The 19680-nt window shown below is 42.8% G+C and overlaps 1 long non-coding RNA gene across 1 annotated transcript; it reads left to right on the top strand.

Moving 5' to 3' along the window:
• The first annotated feature begins 1325 nt into the window (after positions 1 to 1325).
• LOC118495792 lies at positions 1326 to 18855 on the top strand. The gene is made up of 3 exons (XR_004898228.1): positions 1326 to 1369; positions 1847 to 1849; positions 18825 to 18855. It is a non-coding gene; the product is annotated as an uncharacterized LOC118495792 (long non-coding RNA).
• Positions 18856 to 19680: the final 825 nt, after the last annotated feature.

Here is a 19680-nt window from a genome sequence, read left to right as displayed (position 1 = left end):
AGAGACGAGTCGATTCAGGGCAGATTTCAGGGTGGCTCCATTATGTGACGAGACATGTAATTATCTGCAGCTACTGCATGTACAAACAAATTTTCACTTTTATAATCTTATTAGGAGATTAGGAGGGCTCTGCAACGGGCTTAGGCACGGCTGTCTGCTGGGGGGGGGGGGGGGGGGGCAGGGAAAAAAACAACTTATTTACTTCTTAATGGGTTTTATTTTCAATTTCTCTCTCTGAAAAATCAGTTTGGAGACGTCCTTAAGCAACGGGTTCGCACACACACACACACATACTGACACACACACATGCACGCACACACACTCAGACACACACGCACGCACGCACAAACACACACACACACACACTCAGACACGCACACACACACACACACACACACATACTGAAACACACACACACACGCACACATATGCATGTACGCACGCACACACACTCACAGACACACACGCACGCATGCACACACACACACACACACACACACATACTGACACACACACACACACACTGACACACACGCACGCACACACACACACTCACATACACACACACACAGACATACACACTCACAGACACGCACATATACACACACACACACACACATACTGACACACACACACAAGCACAGACACACACGCATGCACACTCATGCACACATGCACGCACGCACGCACACACACACTCACAGACACACGCACACACACACACACATACTGACACACATACACATACACACGCACACATACTGACACACACACACACACGCACACACACGCACACACACGCACACACACGCACACAAACACATGCACAGACACATACACACAGACATACACACTCACAGACACGCACATATACACACACACACATACACATACTGACACACACACACGCACAGACACGCACACACACACACACACACACACACATACTGACACACACACGCACACACACACACACGCACAGACACACACGCACGCATATGCACGCACGCACACACACACTCAGACACACACACACACGCACACACGCACGCACGCACATGCTTCAGCAGAAACAGCTCTTTTCGTTGAATTAAAATGCCAATCCGATCACACAGCAAGAAGGGGAAAAGACGACAGAAGACAGAATCGTTGCATCGTTTTGAAAATAATCCCATTAAAACAGCAATATGTTTAATTGTGCTGCGTAGCAGGAAGAGAAAAGGCAACAAGAAATAGAAGAAGATGCTTGCTCGGGCTTTAACTTTTGGATATTCTGATTTTTTATTTGTATTTTCAGGTTTACATGACAGACATTTGAATTCCTGAATAAAAATAATAAATCATTTTGGTGCGGAGTTTTGAAATTCATGTTACACCCCCAAGATGTTAGTGCATGTGCAGATGATAATCCTGTTTTACCGAGGATACGGCACTGCACGATCTGTTCCACGTTTCCGGTCGTAGTTGTAGCGGTCTGCGGTTAGCCTCCGCCGGGAAGCTAACGTTAGTTTAGCTAACAACTAATTCGGCTAACCGCTAGCTGAGACAGCATGTAATAACTCTGAAAGACCCTCAAAATAAAACCTGAGAATAACCGTTAAAATATATAACAACTGTTACGTCAGTTCTACTTAACTTGTGCTCATTTAAAATACAACCAATACTTGTCTGTATTGTTATTACTTTAAAGTCTTAATTTAGCTGTAGCCTGCTTTTCCCAGTGTTCAGTTTGAGTTCACGTTATTTTAGACTGAATCAAGCAGTCAGCTAGCGGTTAGCCGAATTAGCTGTTAGCTAAACTAACGTTAGATCCTCATAAAACAGGATTATCATCTGCGCATGACAGATTGTGCAGGCAGCACAGATCATGTACCGACAGCCGCTATGTTGAAGGTAAACAAGAAGCTGCTTGCTGTCGCTTCTCTATCGTCATCGTGTTAAATAGCGTGCCAGGTGGATAAGCCAGTTTATGATTGGTCCCCGAAAAATTGTAACGGAAGCCGGATAGATAAACGTACAGGTTTCCAGCCTGAGCTGCAGGGAGAAATCAAATCGCCGGCAGATCGGGCTGGGTTTACCCAGTCTAGGTAATTTTAGGAATTACGTGTTAATTCCTTGTGTTGGTGTGTGTGTGTGTGTGTGTGTGTGTGTGTGTGTGTGTGTGTATCTGCTGCTCAAACGCTGTTTGTGAACAGATGGTCCGCTTTATTTTTGTTTATGCTGTTTAACCTTTACTCAAAAAGAAATGAAAAGCGAGTCGATTGGTGTTGAAGCTGCTAACAGATGGCTCCGTCTGTCACAAAAGAATTCCCCAAAAAACTTCATCTCTCCCTCATTATCACAGGTTCAGACTTTTTCACCAAAGTCCTAGTGGAGTTTCAACGTTATTTCAGAGTGTAAAACGAAAGCAGTATTTTGAACAGTTCTTCAAGATGCTACACTCAAACAGACATTATGTTCCCGAAATGAAAGCAACTTATTTGTCTGAAAGTTATATTTGTTTTGGTCCAGGAAATAAAAGATTTGGGGAGAAACAGGTGTTCTTCTGAAGGGAATATTTTCTGTCACTGCAGGATATCAGTCGTGAAACAGATGTGGCAACATAGGCAGACTGGCAATCTGGCAGAAGGGCCAATGCACTCTTGGGATGATTTGGGCCGCTGGATAAAAAAATAAATAAATGCGGCCACAAAAATATTGACAAAAATATGCAAGACTGTACGGCTGCAGCCTGGAGCCTGCCGGCTGGTGCCGTCAGGCTTCTACTTTTCAATCTAAAAGCTTGCGTCTGCTCCGCTATGTCTTCGTACTTTGGTGTTTTGGGTGTTTAGGTAGCCTTTGTAATAAAATGTTTTAAATATGCATTTCCATTCTATTCTAAGATGGTGCCATGGTAGTTTACTTGAAGGGTTTATGAACTGGGTGAAAGTGGTCTTGTGTTTTCTCCTTAACTTCTTCAGGACATGAACACCTGTTTCCTGGTGAAAGTCTTGTGTTTTCTCCTTAACTTCTTCAGGACATGATCACCTGTTTCCTGGGTGAAAGTCTTGTGTTTTCTCCTTAACTTCTTCAGGACATGAACACCTGTTTCCTGGGTGAAAGTCTTGTGTTTTCTCCTTAACTTCTTCAGGACATGAACACCTGTTTCCTGGGTGAAAGTCTTGTGTTTTCTCCTTAACTTCTTCAGGACATGAACACCTGTTTCCTGGGTGAAAGTCTTGTGTTTTCTCCTTAACTTCTTCAGGACATGAACACCTGTTTCCTGGGTGAAAGTCTTGAGTTTTCTCCTTAACTTCTTCAGGACATGAACACCTAGTTTCCTGGTGAAAGTCTTGTGTTTTCTCCTTAACTTCTTCAGGACATGAACACCTGTTTCCTGGTGAAAGTCTTGTGTTTTCTCCTTAACTTCTTCAGGACATGATCACCTGTTTCCTGGGTGAAAGTCTTGTGTTTTCTCCTTAACTTCTTCAGGACATGAACACCTGTTTCCTGGGTGAAAGTCTTGTGTTTTCTCCTTAACTTCTTCAGGACATGAACACCTGTTTCCTGGGTGAAAGTCTTGTGTTTTCTCCTTAACTTCTTCAGAACATGAACACCTGTTTCCTGGGTGAAAGTCTTGAGTTTTCTCCTTAACTTCTTCAGGACATGAACACCTAGTTTCCTGGTGAAAGTCTTGTGTTTTCTCCTTAACTTCTTCAGGACATGAACACCTGTTTCCTGGGTGAAAGTCTTGTGTTTTCTCCTTAACTTCTTCAGGACATGAACACCTGTTTCCTGGGTGAAAGTCTTGTGTTTTCTCCTTAACTTCTTCAGGACATGAACACCTGTTTCCTGGGTGAAAGTCTTGTGTTTTCTCCTTAACTTCTTCAGGACATGAACACCTGTGTCCTGGGTGAAAGTCTTGTGTTTTCTCCTTAACTTCTTCAGGACATGAACACCTGTTTCCTGGGTGAAAGTCTTGTGTTTTCTCCTTAACTTCTTCAGGACATGATCACCTGTTTCCTGGTGAAAGTCTTGTGTTTTCTCCTTAACTTCTTCAGGACATGAACACCTGTTTCCTGGGTGAAAGTCTTGTGTTTTCTCCTTAACTTCTTCAGGACATGATCACCTGTTTCCTGGGTGAAAGTCTTGTGTTTTCTCCTTAACTTCTTCAGGACATGAACACCTGTTTCCTGGGTGAAAGTCTTGAGTTTTCTCCTTAACTTCTTCAGGACATGAACACCTGTTTCCTGGGTGAAAGTCTTGTGTTTTCTCCTTAACTTCTTCAGGACATGAACTCCACTCCCGGCTTGTAAGCCCTGTGTTTTAGAAACCACCAATAACATTCTAACTCCTCCGTACGCAGCCCAGCGGTCTCATACAGCAGCAGTCAACGTGGTGCATACAGCAACTAAAATCGTGGCTGAAACACAACCGTTCACGTGACCATTAACCATTCCTGTTTTGTATGATATAATGTGTTAAAGGTGCTCTAAGCGATGTCATGCGTTTCTTAGGCTACAACATTTTTTGTCACATACAGCAAACATCTCCTCATTATCCGCTAGCTGTCTGTCCCTTGAACACACTGTAAAAAAACACAGTCTCTGTAGACAGCCCAGGCTCCACAAACCGCAACAAAAACAAACTGCGCCAACCTGCACCACTAAACATAACAAACAGCGTTCCAGCCAATAACCGACATGAAGGAGTTGGTTGAGCCATCACCGTAGCAGCGTTAGAAGGGAGAGGACCGGATGGGGAGGAGGGAGGGGTGAGCTAGCCTCCGTTTTGTTTGACAATACTTCGAAATGTCAACAAGAAGTGACGTCACCCAACATCGCTTAGAGCACCTTTAAATGTGGATTTGCCTGCCCAGGAACTGCTAATGAAATTAATCTAATTTGAGCTGATTCCTGGACCGGCAATGACTGTCCATTGTTGTTAAATAAACCAATACATGAGAAAGTTCTGTGTGTTTTGTGGTCTGTGATTAATTCGTCCAACATTTCTTCCTTGAGTATGTTTGTTACGTCAATTAAAGATGTTAAATAAGGAAGTCAACTAACTTAATTTGACTTCATTCATCCATCATTTCTTCCTTTTTAGACGATGCGACAATGCCACAAAATCTGTCACCCATCTTTGATTTAATGTTTCAGCCGCAGAACACACAAACACAAATCTTCAAATAAAAGATAATTGTTGAAGCCTGACAGAACCAATCTGTGTGAGCAGCTGAACCTCTGAGCTTCCTCATCAACCTAAACGCTTCATCCATCAACATAATCAGAGTCAGATCCTTTCCCAGAAGTTTTCTTCTACTGTGTGAGAATATTTTCTCTCCTCGTCAGCTCGCCCAACGTTTGACAACATAACGGCAATTACAGCTCGGAAAAAACACTCCGCTCCCTCTCTGATTGTTTCTTTTTTTAAACTCATTAATTGCAGGTTGTGGTTTTTTCTCTTCGTCTGAGACACACTTTCACAGTTGAGAAAGTCATCCCAAAAAAAAACTTTGTGTAGGTTTTTTTTCTCCGCTGACAAAATAAAAAGTTTGTGCAGCGGTTTAATTTGAGGATATTAGAATATAATATAATATAATACACTTTATTGTCCCCGAGGGGACATCTGTCTTGGACACAGTGCTACAAACTGGTGCTTCACAAAGAAAGTACGGAAGAAAAGGAAGAGAGAAATAAGGAAAGGAGATGGGGGGGGGAAGGGGGAGATGGGAAGGAAAGATGGTGGTAAAGAAGGATGGAAAAGGAGGTAAAGACTGGAAACAGGTAGGAAAAGAAGGGAGAAAGTATGGAAGGAAAGACGGAGATATGAAAGGAGGGGATGGGAATAAAAAGAGAAAAGGGAGGCGGAGTGAAAGAAGGAAGTGAGGGAAGGATCTGTTGGAGGATATGATGAGGCATTAAGGAAAGAAGGAAGGCAAAAAGGAAAGGAAGAAGGAAAGAAGGAAAGAAACAAAGCCAGAAGGAAAGAAGGAAAAGGAGAGAAAGCCAGAAGGAAAAGGAGAGAAAGAAAGCAAGAAGGAAAGAAGGAAAAGGTGAGAAAGCCAGAAGGAAAAGGAGAGTAGCAAAGCAAGAAGGAAAGAAGGAAAAGGAGAGAAAGGAAGCAAGAAGGAAAGAAGGAAAAGTAGAGAAACAAAGCAAGAAGGAGAGAAGGAAAAGGAGAGAAATAAAGGAGAGTAACAAAACAAGGAGGAAAGAAGGAAAAGGAGAGTAGCAAAGCAAGAAGGAAAGAAGGAAAAGGAGAGAAAGGAAGCAAGAAGGAAAAGTAAAGAAACAAAGCAAGGAGAGAAGGAAAAGGAGAGAAATAAAGGAGAGTAACAAAACAAGGAGGAAAGAAGGAAAAGGAGAGAAAGAAAGCAAGAAGGAAAGAAGGAAAAGGAGAGAAAGAAAGCAAGAAGGAAAGAAGGAAAGGGAGAGAAATAAAGGTGAGTAACAAAGCAAGAAGGAAAGAAGGAAAAGGAGAGAAAGCCAGAAGGAAAAGGAGAGTAGCAAAGCAAGAAGGAAAGAAGGAAAAGGAGAGAAAGGAAGCAAGAAGGAAAGAAGGAAAAGTAGAGAAACAAAGCAAGAAGGAGAGAAGGAAAAGGAGAGAAATAAAGGAGAGTAACAAAACAAGGAGGAAAGAAGGAAAAGGAGAGTAGCAAAGCAAGAAGGAAAGAAGGAAAAGGAGAGAAAGGAAGCAAGAAGGAAAGAAGGAAAAGTAGAGAAACAAAGCAAGGAGAGAAGGAAAAGGAGAGAAATAAAGGAGAGTAACAAAACAAGAAGGAAAGAAGGAAAAGTAGAGAAACAAAGCAAGAAGGAGAGAAGGAAAAGGAGAGAAATAAAGGTGAGTAACAAAGCAAGAAGGAAAGAAGGAAAAGGAGAGAAAGCCAGAAGGAAACGGAGAGTAGCAAAGCAAGAAGGAAAGAAGGAAAAGGAGAGAAAGAAAGCAAGAAGGAAAGAAGGAAAAGTAGAGAAACAAAGCAAGGAGAGAAGGAAAAGGAGAGAAATAAAGGAGAGTAACAAAACAAGAAGGAAAGAAGGAAAAGTAGAGAAACAAAGCAAGAAGGAGAGAAGGAAAAGGAGAGAAATAAAGGTGAGTAACAAAGCAAGAAGGAAAGAAGGAAAAGGAGAGAAAGCCAGAAGGAAACGGAGAGTAGCAAAGCAAGAAGGAAAGAAGGAAAAGGAGAGAAAGAAAGCAAGAAGGAAAGAAGGAAAAGGAGAGTAGCAAAGCAAGAAGGAAAGAAGGAAAAGGAGAGAAATAAAGCCAGAAGGAAAGTTTCATGATCCTGAGTTTTCTTTAGTTTCCTGTTTTATTTTGAAGTCTCTGTTTCTCCTGTGTCATGTCTTGTTTGACTTCCTGTCTTCTGTGTTTTCCCGCCTTTGTGATTGTCGGCTCCGCCCTGATGTGTCTCACCTGTTCATCACCTGTCCCTCGTTACTTCCCTCGTCACCTTGTGTATTTAATCTGTGTGTTCCGTCTTCTGGCGTCAGATTGTCTCTCTAGTCTACTTCTTTCGGATGGTTTTACGTTTCTAAGGGCGTTTTGTAGTGGGAAATTTTTATTTTAACATGATAAGTTTAATATTCTGCAATATTCTCATATATTCTTAGTTGTGTTATAGACTTAGAGACTCCAAGGAAGAAGCAACTGGCATCATAAAACCTTGAGCCTAGGTGAAGCTATTATTTGTGAAAGCTATTTTCTGTTTTCAGAACTCCGTCTCTTCTTTTTTAGATAAGGGTGAAGAAGGGCCATAACATTTTGAACTGTATCTCCTTCTGTCTCTTGCTTTAAAAGGTGTTTAGGCTAAGTAGAGAGCAGGAACAGAGGGGAAAGGTAGTAAAGTCATTGTGACTGTTTATGGTGTTTTTTCATCTGCGTAGCTGCTAGACTTATCCTGGAGGCGGGTGGTTTAAGGGAGTTTTTACTATATAGATATATGGTTTTCTAGCTGGGTCAGAAGACCTTTCAGATGTGCCATGAGTACTTGTGAAACAGTTTTCTCTGTATTTGCAAATGTAAATAAATACTCAAAGACTAAACTTTGGTTTAATCCTCAAATCGTCCTTATTTGTTTCATACGCACTCCTGCTGCTAACAAGAAAAACTTCCACTACAGTTTTCACACCTGTAGTTCGTTTGCTTTGGTCTGAATGAGTTGGTGAGTTTGTAAACTTGGAGTGATTTGCCCTCGGTCGGTTTGGTTTGGTTTGGTTTCACACCTGGAAAAATCCAAGCGTACCAAAATGCATCATTACAAATCAGGCAAGAACGTCCAGCCCTCTTATTGGTCGGATATGTCTGGGGGGCGGGAGCAAGAAAGTAAATACAGGAAGAAGGTCCTGTGTTCTGGTCTAGTGGTCAAACCAGCTCATTTCATTAAAATTATCAGACATTGTTTCACGAGAGACGTTACTACGTCTGCTCCGGTCACCGAGACTTCGCTCTGCTCTGCCGGCGTCTGTCTCCAATTTTAGCGGCAGCTGGTTTGACCACGGAGTGACCAGCCTGGTCGCACAGAATTCCGTGAAATGATCACGAATTGTTAACAGCGCATTACGTGTTGGTGGCACGGAATGTGTGAAAAATCCGTGTGGCCACCACGGAAAACAATGCCAATGTAAAGTCAATGAGAAGATGACGTAGCATTAAGAGCGACTACGGTAGCGAGTAGTATGTAAGGCTGAAATTCCGCGTAAGGAGGCTGGTTGGGGGGGATGAGTCAAACACAGGACTTTCACCCAGGAGACCGGGGATCGTGTCCCGCATGTTAAGTTTCCTAAAGTCGCTTTCTTCTTTTCCGTCCCATTGTTCCCACGTGTCACGGAATCTTAAGCCCACCCACAACCTTTTCCTTAACTTAAGGGGCCGTGTTCATTTAAAGGAATTCTTCCGTGGGCCCATCACGGAATGTTTTGCGATTCTGTGAAACTGCCACAGATTTTGAGTTAAGGGGCCGTGTTCATTTCACAGAATTCTGTGAGATCAGTTTGGAGTGACGGACGGCGAGCTTGACCGCGGTCTATTTCTGTGATAGAAACACTGCAAGCTGCAACAGTTTGCTGCTCTGCTGCGTCGCAGATAGCTAAACACACCTGACTACAGGAGACATCAGCTCAGACTGCTGAACACACCTGACTACAGGAGACATCAGCTCAGACTGCTGAACACACCTGACTACAGGAGACATCAGCTCAGACTGCTGAACACACCTGACTACAGGAGACATCAGCTCAGACTGGAGGAGTACGGATCACGTTCTCACCACAAACGACCCGCTCCAGAGTTGGATTGAAAGCGTACCGAGACCACCTCTTCAAGCAGGTCTCGGTACGCTTGTTCGGTCCGCTTTTGATGCGCACCAGAGTTCGATTGCCACGTTCTCACCTGCCCTGACCAAGGTTATAATCGTTAATGAAAACGAACGAAATAACAAAAACTAGATGGGAAAAACCTATTTAGGTTTTTTCCTGGCACACGACACATTGTGCACTTACTGTGGCATCTTGTGTAGACTGTTTACATATCTGTGCTCATCATCATATGGACATTGTATGTACTGGTGGTATTGTTGAATATATTGTGAATACATATTTCTTTTTTTTTTAAAGATTATTTTTTGGGCATTTTTAAGCCTTTATTTGGATAGAACAGCTTAGACATGAAAGAGGGGGAATGACATGCAGCAAAGGGCCGCAGGTTGGAGTCGAACCTGCTGCTGCTGCATCGAGGAATAAGCCTCTATATGGGCTCCACCAGGTGAGCTAACCAGGGGCCCGTGAATACATATTTCTAAAATTGTATGAGTTATTATTACACAATACTTTTTCTGACCTTTTTGAATCTTGCCCCCGACAAATAACCCATATTACGAAAAAAGACTAAAACTAAACTAAAACTAAGCATTTTCAAAAAATAAAAAATATAAACTAAACTAGCAAACCCACTTTAAAAACTAAAAATAACGTGACATTTACAGGAACTGCCGTGAGACCGGGCTGAAATAGAGTTTGTTTGTCCTGCTGGTGCGGTTCATCAGGGCCAAGGTCATTATAGTTTTGCATTTTTCATTAGTTTTTATTTTTATTTCCTTTTGACTTTTTGTTTTCAAATTCAGTTTTAATTAATCTATTGAGACGTGTTCACGGGGACGTTTTTCTCATTTTTTACGTGGTGGCCAGCACGAAAATGTGAAGTAATGTATTTCAATGGGAAGCATATTTCGTGGTCACAGCACAAAAATGGTAGGGAGTAGTATAAAGAGCCGAAAATCCGTGTAGGGAGGTTGGTCGGGGGGGGGGGTGGATGGGTCAAACATCACAGGACTTACACCCGGGCGAGCGGGGATCACGTCCCGCGTGTGGCGTTTTGTTTCCCGTAGTCTTCCTAATCCCAACCGTCCCGTTATTGTCGCGCGTCCCCAGCGGCCGTCTCCCGGCGTGTGAGGCGTCCTTTTCCTGTAGTGTTTTTCCTAAACCCAACCTCCGCCATCCCGTTATTGTGGCGCGTCCCCAGCAGCCGTCTCCAGGCATATGGGATGTCCTTTTCGGCCGTCTCCCGGCATGTGAGGCGTCCTTTCCCCGTAGGGTATTTCATGCTGGCCACCACGTAAAAAAACAAGAAAAACGTCCCCGTGAACACGTATTAATAGATTAAAAATAACGTGACATTTACACAAACTGCCGTGAGACCGTGTTGACTGTTTAGTTCCCCACAGCGTTGATCTTTCTGTTGTTGGCAGGTCGCCTCAGGACTCGCCTCCTGTTGTACTCTGTTAATTTGACCCATTTCAAAAAGTTTCTACATCAGAAATTTGGGTTTCTAACCCAATAACGTGGATGGTTCCCTACAACACTCTTTACAAATTGTATTCAATTTTATAGCATTTGAAAAAAGTGACAAATGTCAGAAAAAGCTTCAGAAACGTGGAAACCCCCCTCCCCCCCTAAAAAATATCAAAATGTGCAGAAAAATAAAACGAAAAACGTCGGGAAACATGACAAAATATCGGTGGAAAAGCAACAAAAGTGTCAAAAAAGATGACCATAAAGAAAAATTTTTTTTAAAGTTTGACCCAGAAAAACAAGAAAAGAAAGAGAAGGAAACAAGAAAAGAGAGGAAAAAGGAAAGAAAGATAAGGAATGAAACGAGGGAAAGAGAGAAGGAAACAAGGATAGAAAGGACAAAGAGGAAAGAAGGAATTAAAGAAGGAATGAAAGGAGAATAAAAATAATTAACGATGGACATATTGCAGGAAAGAAGAAGCTAGAGGAAGGACAGGAAATAAAGATGAAGGGAAGAAAATGTGGAGGTATAATTTATTTACCAATCACGTGTCTGGAACGTGGTGGTGGGCGGGGCTTCATCACAGAATACATTTCTGACATAAAAATGTTCCTAACAAGACTTAAAACATAATAATTCCCCTGGAGAATAATTCCCCGAGAGAGAGAGAGAGAGAGAGAGAGAGAGAGAGAGAGAGAGAGAGAGAGAGAGGAAATGTGGGGTGTGTGTGTGTGTTTGTGTTGTAATGTGGGGGATTTGTGTGTTTGTGTGTGTTAATGTGGGGTGTGGGTGTTGTAATGTGGTGTGTGTGTACATGTGTCTGTGTGTATAGTGTGTGTGTGTTTGTGTGTGTGTGTGTGTGTGTATATATGTGTCTGTCTGTAATATGGTGTGTGTGTGTGTGTGTGTGTGTATTATAATGTGTGTGTGTGTGTGTGTGTGCGCGCATTGTAATGTGGGGTGTGTGTGTGTGTGTGTGTGTGCGCGCATTGTAATGTGGGGTGTGTGTGTATGTATGTTATAATATGGGGTGTGTGTGTGTGTGAGTTTGTGTGTGTAATGTTTGGTGTGTGTGTAATGTGTGGTGTGTGTTGTAATGTGGGGGGTTTGTGTGTGTGTGTGTGTGTGTGTGTATTGTAATGTGGGGTGTGTGTGTGTGTGTGTGTGTGTGTGTGTGTATTGTAATGTGGGGTGTGTGTGTGTGTGTGTGTGTGTGTATTGTAATGTGGGGTGTGTGTGTGTGTGTGTGTGTATTGTAATGTGGGGTGTGTGTGTGTGTGTGTGTGTGTGTATTGTAATGTTGGGTGTGAGTGTGTGTGTGTGTGTGTGTGTGTTTATGTGTGTGTGTGTGTGTCTGTGTGTTAATGTGGGGTGTGTGTGTGTGTGTGTGTGTGTGTGTGTGTGTGTGTGCGTGTGTGTGTATATGTGTGTGTCTGTGTGTGTAATGTGTGCGTGTGTTAATGTGGGGGTGGGGGGGTTTTCTGACAACGGCGATTAGCCCTTGTTCAGATCAGCCGAGAGTAATTTGATTATTATGACGTCCCGGGGGCTTTTCCAGCGCTCGCTGATTTACTTAAAGGAAAGAAAAAGGACAGATTTTAATGTATTTCTCGCTGAAGGAGGCGTTCAGAGTCACTTGATAACGAGCGGGACAAGCCGCCGCTGCCGCCTGACTATCAGAGCAATAAACGCTGACGAGACCAGCTCTGACATATATTACATATCTTTCACATATATCTGGAGTTATTTCAACAGCTAAATATCATTCACAGGTGCTCGGTGTTTCAGCGGTACGGATTTTATCACTTCTGACCATTTTTTGATTGATTTCCTTCCTCCCAGGCAGCTTTTGGTTGAGTTCATTCCTACAAAAACCACCTAGAGACTTCAAACTTGCTGGATGAAAATCCATCAGAGTCAACTTTTTGTGGGCGCCCAGGTAGCTCAGTTGGCAGAGCGAGCGCCCCCATATAGAGGTTTACGCCTCGATGCAGCGGCCGCTGGTTTGACTCCGACCTGCGGCCCTTTGCTGCATGTCGTTCCCCCCTCTCTCTTCCCTTTCATGTCTGCAGCTGTCCTGTCAAATTAAAGGCCTAAAATGGCCCAAAAAAATTATCTAAAAAAAAAAAAAAAAAAAGAGAGAGAGTCAACGTTTCGTGGCCTTTTGTATGAAATTATAACTCTCTTTGTCTGCATGTTTTAAAGACGCCCAATCATCTGAGATTTAAAAGTACAAGATGAAGAAGGGGGTAAATATAAGACGGTAAAACAGTAAGGTAAAGATCACTTCCAGGTCACGCTATCTGCATCAGTTGAATGTACGAAAATTGGTCGAAGTGCTCGTTATCTGGTTATTTTTATATTTTTCATTTGAGCACAAAATCGGAAATTGAAAAAAACTTGTCGTTATCCGTTTGTTTTTTTTCATTTTGGTTTAGGAAAACCGTATTGAGAAAAGAAGTCATTTTTTTATGCTTTTTGGTTTTATTTTGAAAAACGTATGAACGAATGAGACACGGATTAACAAACAACAGGGCCACGTTCAGCCCCGAAAAAACGCAGCAACACGTGTTATTGAACACCCTGTTCTTATATTACCACGAGTTTACAGACACGTCACTGCTGATTGGGTATCACCTGTGACACCAATAAACGAGAGACGGGGTCAGCCCTATGTTCCCACATTTCTAGGACATTTTCAAAATTAGGTCTTGTGTTCCTACATTTCCCTTCGAGGGTTAGGGTGGGTTAGGGGTTAGGCGAACATAGGGCCTAATTTTGGAAAAAAATCTTAGAAATGTGAGAACTGTGGGAACATAGGGCCTAATTTTGGAAGAAATCTTATACAATACAAGTCCATGATATACTTTGCAAAGCAGAGCACAAATACAACAACTTGACAGACCACAATGAAGCGGTTAGCTGTCCAGCTTCCACAGATGCACTGCCGAATTATGGTAATGTCTGTGGTTAAGTTGCTTGTTTTCCCAGGCCTCTCCCATTGACGTTGCAGACCAGATGTGTCCACATCCAACCCTCACTCCGAACTCGTAAAATAAGGACGTTTGGACAGTGACTGTCAGCGTCTGATGCGACGAAAAAGGCGTCTTTCAGCGTGTTTGTGTAACGCACCGGGGGGAGCAGCAGTTAGAGAGGATTTAGAGAGTAGTATGTAAGGAGGTTGGTTGGGGGGGTGGATGGGTCAAACACAGGACTTTCACCCAGGAGAGAGGGGTTCACGTCCCGCTTGTCACGCTTGATATGATATGTCGCTTTTTTCTTTCCTCCCGCATGTCACAGAACCGTACGCCCACCCACGACCTTTTCCTTAACATAACTGTGTCAAAAGGGACGGCGATAGTCCCGACCAAGAGTGTTTACTTATAGCGCTAAAGGGACGGCGATAGTCCCGACCAAGCACGTTTACTTATAGCGCTAAAGGGACGCCAATAGTCCCGACCAAGCGCGTTTACTTATAACGCTAAAGGAGACTTTTAGCGTCAATAAGAACGACAAAGGCACCTGACCAAGCGTCCATATTTTACGAGATGAGTGTGAGAACGTGTTGCCACATCCCATTGGTCTGTCGATCTGTCGCTCTCCTCATGTGACGTAGATGAAAAGATACTTCTGCATAGCTACTAAGCATTCCCAGACTCCCAATCGGAGGAATAACGTGTACAGACATTGTGTGCATCTCAGACCGATGTATCATATCTTCTACATACTTTCTTGGTGTTTTTCCATCACATGGTACCTGATCGACTTGACTCCACTCGTCTTTCTTTGGGTTTCCATTATGATAAAAAGTCCCTGGTACCTGCTAACAGGTACCTTATTTAGTATTACCTCCATCAAGCTTCCAAGCGAGCTGAGGCGATATGACGTGAAAACCTGCAGACTACTGATTGGTCGGAGAGAATCGTCACAAATCCCTGCGTCATCATTGCTATAGCGACAGACGGGGGGGTGTCCTGAACAAACCTGACATTTTTAAAAATTATTTTTTGGGGACTTTTTGCCTTTATTATGAAGTGACAGTGGATAGACAGTCCCTCCAGAAAAACGTGATTATGCGATCGCATTATTCAATGCATAATCAGCCAAAGTCGGCATATTTATGCGGGGGGGGGGCGCATTTTTTCAAATACGCCGCACTTTCGCTGCATAAATTGCCGATTTCCGCGCAAAATATGCAGGGCTTGCATGATTCAATAATTCCAGCATTTTGGTTGCAAAAAAGTCACATATATCTTAGCAGAAAGTTGAAAAATGTTGCGTTTACTCCACACAAGAGCAGCCATTTTCCCCTGTTGCCGTGGGAACGTTACAAAGTGACGTAATTATGCGACGTGAACATCATCGAAAAGCTGCAAACCCCGCGATGAAGCCACGATGAAACCGCAATTTTTGCAAGTTCCCGCAATTTCATCGCGTAAAATTGCATAAATATCCCGCATATTCCATCGAATTTTTTTAAGAAAATGTGCCGCATAATCAAGGATTTTTGCCCGCAACAATCACAAAAAAACTCGACATGGGGCGAAGGCTCTTACTGGGTGAGCGAGAGGCCGCCCCAAACCCGCCATTTTTAAAAAGTTCAGCCAGCGGTGTTTTTTTGCTGCCTCCAGCTTCTTTAGAAACTAAATGTGTCTTCTGGCAAACAGCCACATGCCGAGAGTCAAAAACACAACACACCTTCCACGTTCTGTGTGCACGTCGCGTTAGGTCACGGCAGTTTCCTGTGGCGTCGATATGACGACCAGCGGTACTATTAATCTGCAATGGAAAATGGATGACGGGACAGCGCGGGCGAGCCGAGTAGAGCTGGTGCTAGCAGTGGGTAAGCACCATATGTTTCACTCCTGTACCCCACTTGCACCATCTGTCTGTTTCACTCTAAAGGGGCCAAGGACAAACTTTCTATAGAGACACACACAATCCTTGTTTAAACTTTCCAGAGGGCGCCCGGATAGCTCACCTGGGAGAGCACGCACCCATATATAGAGGTTTACTCCTCAATGCAGCAGGCCCGTGTTCGACTCCGACCTGCGGCCCTTTCCTGCATGTCATTCCCCCTCTCTCTCTCCTTTCATTTCTTCAGCTGTCCTGTCAAAATAAAGGCCTAAAAATGCCCCCAAAAAAACTACTTTCCGGACCTAAATGCCTGCCGAAGCTTTTGGGGTGTTATGTTGTATCTCTGGTGCTTCCACACACATACAAACTTTGAAAAAAATCCATCCATGCTGTTTAGAGTGAGATACAGTTTCTGAATGTGTCCTGCCTTCAGTCTCTGGGTGAGCTGTTCAAAATCGGCACGGCTTGTGACGTCACAAGCCGAAACGAGCAGGCTAACCGCAACCATTAGCTCGTAGCGTTAGCATGCTAATGCTAACGCTAGCATGCTAACGCTAGCATGCTACCTCATTCTCAATAGCAAAGCACTGCTACAACACCACACAAGTTCACCATAATCTACAAAAGAACTACTTACATGCGCCCTCATTTAGAAGTCTCCCAGCTAATCCTGCCTTGTAACTAACCGAAGTTGTAGAAACAGCCTTTCTTTTACTGTCTATGGAGCTAGCTAGCTGACATGAGCTACATCTGAGCTACTGAGCATGTGCAAGTGCAATCAAAGATAGTACAGAAGAAGAAGAAGAAAAGAGGTCTCACTCTGTAGCTAAAACAGAGACCAGCTGAAAAGAGGATCTGCAGCAGTGAGAGAGAGCGGTGCAGTACAACAACAATATGGTGTTTTTTGAAAATTAAATCATGTAAACCTATTCTGGTACAACATTAAAATACAATTATGAACCTGAAAATTAGCATAATATGGCTGCTTTAAAGCAAACTTTGTATGTCTACTCGTTACATGGCTAAACAAAATACATTGGGTATACAGTATAAGAGTACTTATAGGTATTATATAATCTATACTAGATTACCCCGATGACATCACAATGATATGGTCATATGGGTTATTTTGTCCACAGATAACAGTAGCACTGAAGTAAAACTCAAACATTTTTAGAAGTTTATTCACAAACTTCCCAGCATGCACGGCGTTTGAAGAAATTGATCTTGGTCGAGCTAGAAGCCTGCTTCTATATCAGAGGCATTAGCAAAGCGCTGGGAAACATTATGCTGGAAACAAAACATACTGGGCCAAATACCAAAATGCCAATGAGCATAAGCCCAGCCAGCAAAGTGTGTGTGTGTGTGTGTGTTCTTGTTTAACTATATTCGTGGGGTCTGAAAACCGGGAATACAGTATACTTGTGGGGTCCGGGCAGCTTTGTGGGGCCAAAATGCTGGACCCCACAACTTTAAAGGGCTGTTTGAGGGTTAAGACTTGGTTGTAGGATTAGGCTTAGAATTAGGTTATGGTTAGGGTGAGGGTAAGGGTTAAGGTTAGGCATTTAGTTGTGATGGTTAAGGTTAGGGTAAGGGGCTAGGGAATGCATTATGTCAATGACGGGTCCCCACAAAGATAGTGCCAAGCACTATGTCTGTGTGTGTGTGTGTGTGTGTGTGTGTCTGAACAAGATTAAGAGCTAGATTTCAGAAGCTCTACTTCTTGTTTTGGAGTTGTTGGGGCTCCTATAGGGTCCCGCAGGCAGAGAAATGGAGCGCACCCTTGGCCGAGCACTGATTAGTATTTGACGATGGCTTTCACCCCGGGGCGCTTCAGACGGCTGACCTAGTTCAATGCCTCGATGGCCGACACAGACGTTCAGTCCTCTGGCCTTTAAAAAAAATCCGACGTCTTTGCCGCCAACGCCGCTGCCACCGCCAACACCTTCCTCGAGAAAATCTCAATCCTCCGAGCACAAACAGCAGCTGGAACACAAGGCCGTGGTGTATTGTGGGTTTAGAGAGTGTGAGGTCAGTGCTGAAATACCATTTGCAGCTCCTTGGCAGTACTCTCTGTTTGTGCTTTTTGACAAATTATGTACTTTCACATTTTGATTTTCCTCTGAAATTGCTTTTGGTAATTGGAGACTGACGTGTGTGTATTTATTTATGGAGTGCTGAACATTCGGTACTCAAAACAGAAAGAATAAATGTCCATCTAACCATTCAGAAAAGACAGTTAATAAAAAACATAATAACACAACTGGTGAGTGGAAATAAGCAAGTCGATAAGAAGAAAATAACATTCCCTGTATTCTTCCTCCCAGAGTTTTTCATTAAAACCTAATGCAATTTACAAACAGAAATCTTAACCCAGGCTACATATCTGAACGACCGTCAATACAGCACATTAAACGCACCACTTTAGTGTCTACGTGTTATGATTAAACGGCATAAAAATGCTGATTTATATCTCTAACTGCCACTGGCTATAGTCATCACCACACGCTGTTCTCATGAACAATTCGTACATATAGCTACAAAAAGTAAAGCACTGTAATCCGTATGTATTCCACGTATTTATTACTGTCAGCAGCACACTGACTGCTGCTGTATAAGAGCGTGAAGATCCTCGAAGGAAGGAGGTCGGGGGGGATGTTTGGCTCCTAAAACACAAGGCTTTCAAGAGCCTTCATGTCCTGAAGAAGTTAAGGAGAAAACACAAGACTTTCACCCAGGAAACAGGTGTTCATGTCCTGAAGAAGTTAAGGAGAAAACACAAGACTTTCACCAGGAAACAGGTGTTCATGTCCCGGGAGTACTACTTAAGGGTTTTAACCCAAACCTCAATCTTTTTTTTCTAATCTTAACTAGTCCTTTTGGTGTCTAAACTTAACTATCATCGCCGCAGGACGGTCACCTTTTTTCGGCTAAACTCAACTGCAGAGATGGGAAGTAACAAAGTACAAATACTTTGTTACTGTACTCAAGTAGATTTTTCTGATATTTTTACTTTACTATTTATTTTTGTGCCGACTTTTTACTTTTACTCTTTACATTTTACAAAATAGGCTCGTTACTTTAGTTTCAAATAATTTCAGTGGAGTTACCGTTGTTAATTTTCGCTTCACTTCTTAATTAATGTCTGTTTAGTAATTCATATTGTATCCTTTATTTTCTTTCCAGAAGCCATATTTGAGCACACACACACACACACACACACACACACACGTAGATTCCTTTAAATGTTAAGGGGAAGATTAAAAAAGAGAAACTGGATCTGTGAATTCTCACAGAATCACAATTGAATTCATATCTTGCTACTCAGTCAGAATCTTATTAACCTGGAGTCCCAGTCTCTGTCACAATAATCATATATGTGATGATTTAGGCATATTGGCAGACATCCATTTAAAATGTAGGCAATGGCATATAAAGAGCCTTTTCTCCATGTCCACTGAAGTTTCTCAGCTTGCACTCTGGTAACATTTGTGTGGTCCAGTTAGTTCACAATGCTACCTTTACTTTTATACTTTAAGTAAATTTCCAAGCCTGTACTTTGTTACTTTTACAAAAGAAGTTAAATCAGTACTTTTACCAGAGTGTTTTTTTAACACAAGTATCTGTACCTCTACTTGAGTACGGGAAGTAAGTACTTTTTCCAACTCTGCTCAACTGTAACAGCCGCTAAAACGACCGTCACCTCACGGTGCTCTGTACCCGGCTCACAGTTACCTTTCCTCCGCTAAATTTAACTGTAAATTACTTTAAATGTCAGACACCGCCCACCAAGAGTCTGGGTCTGCCGAGGTTTCTTCCTAAAAGGGAGTTTTTCCTCGCCACTGTCGCAATAGCCACTGCTAATGCTTGCTCTTGGGGGAACTATTGGAATTGTTGGGGCTTTATAGAGTGTGGTCTAGACCTACTCTATCTGTAAAGTGTCTCGAGATAACTCTTGTTATGATTTGATACTATAAATAAAATTGAATTGAATTGAATTAAATACTGCTAAACTTAACTGTCATGTGACCGGCCGGCGGTCGCTGTTTTGTAGGA

This window comes from Sander lucioperca, chromosome 1, assembly GCF_008315115.2.
Source record: "Sander lucioperca isolate FBNREF2018 chromosome 1, SLUC_FBN_1.2, whole genome shotgun sequence".
Classification (NCBI taxonomy): domain Eukaryota; kingdom Metazoa; phylum Chordata; class Actinopteri; order Perciformes; family Percidae; genus Sander; species Sander lucioperca.
This window is presented reverse-complemented; position numbering and strand designations above follow the sequence as displayed.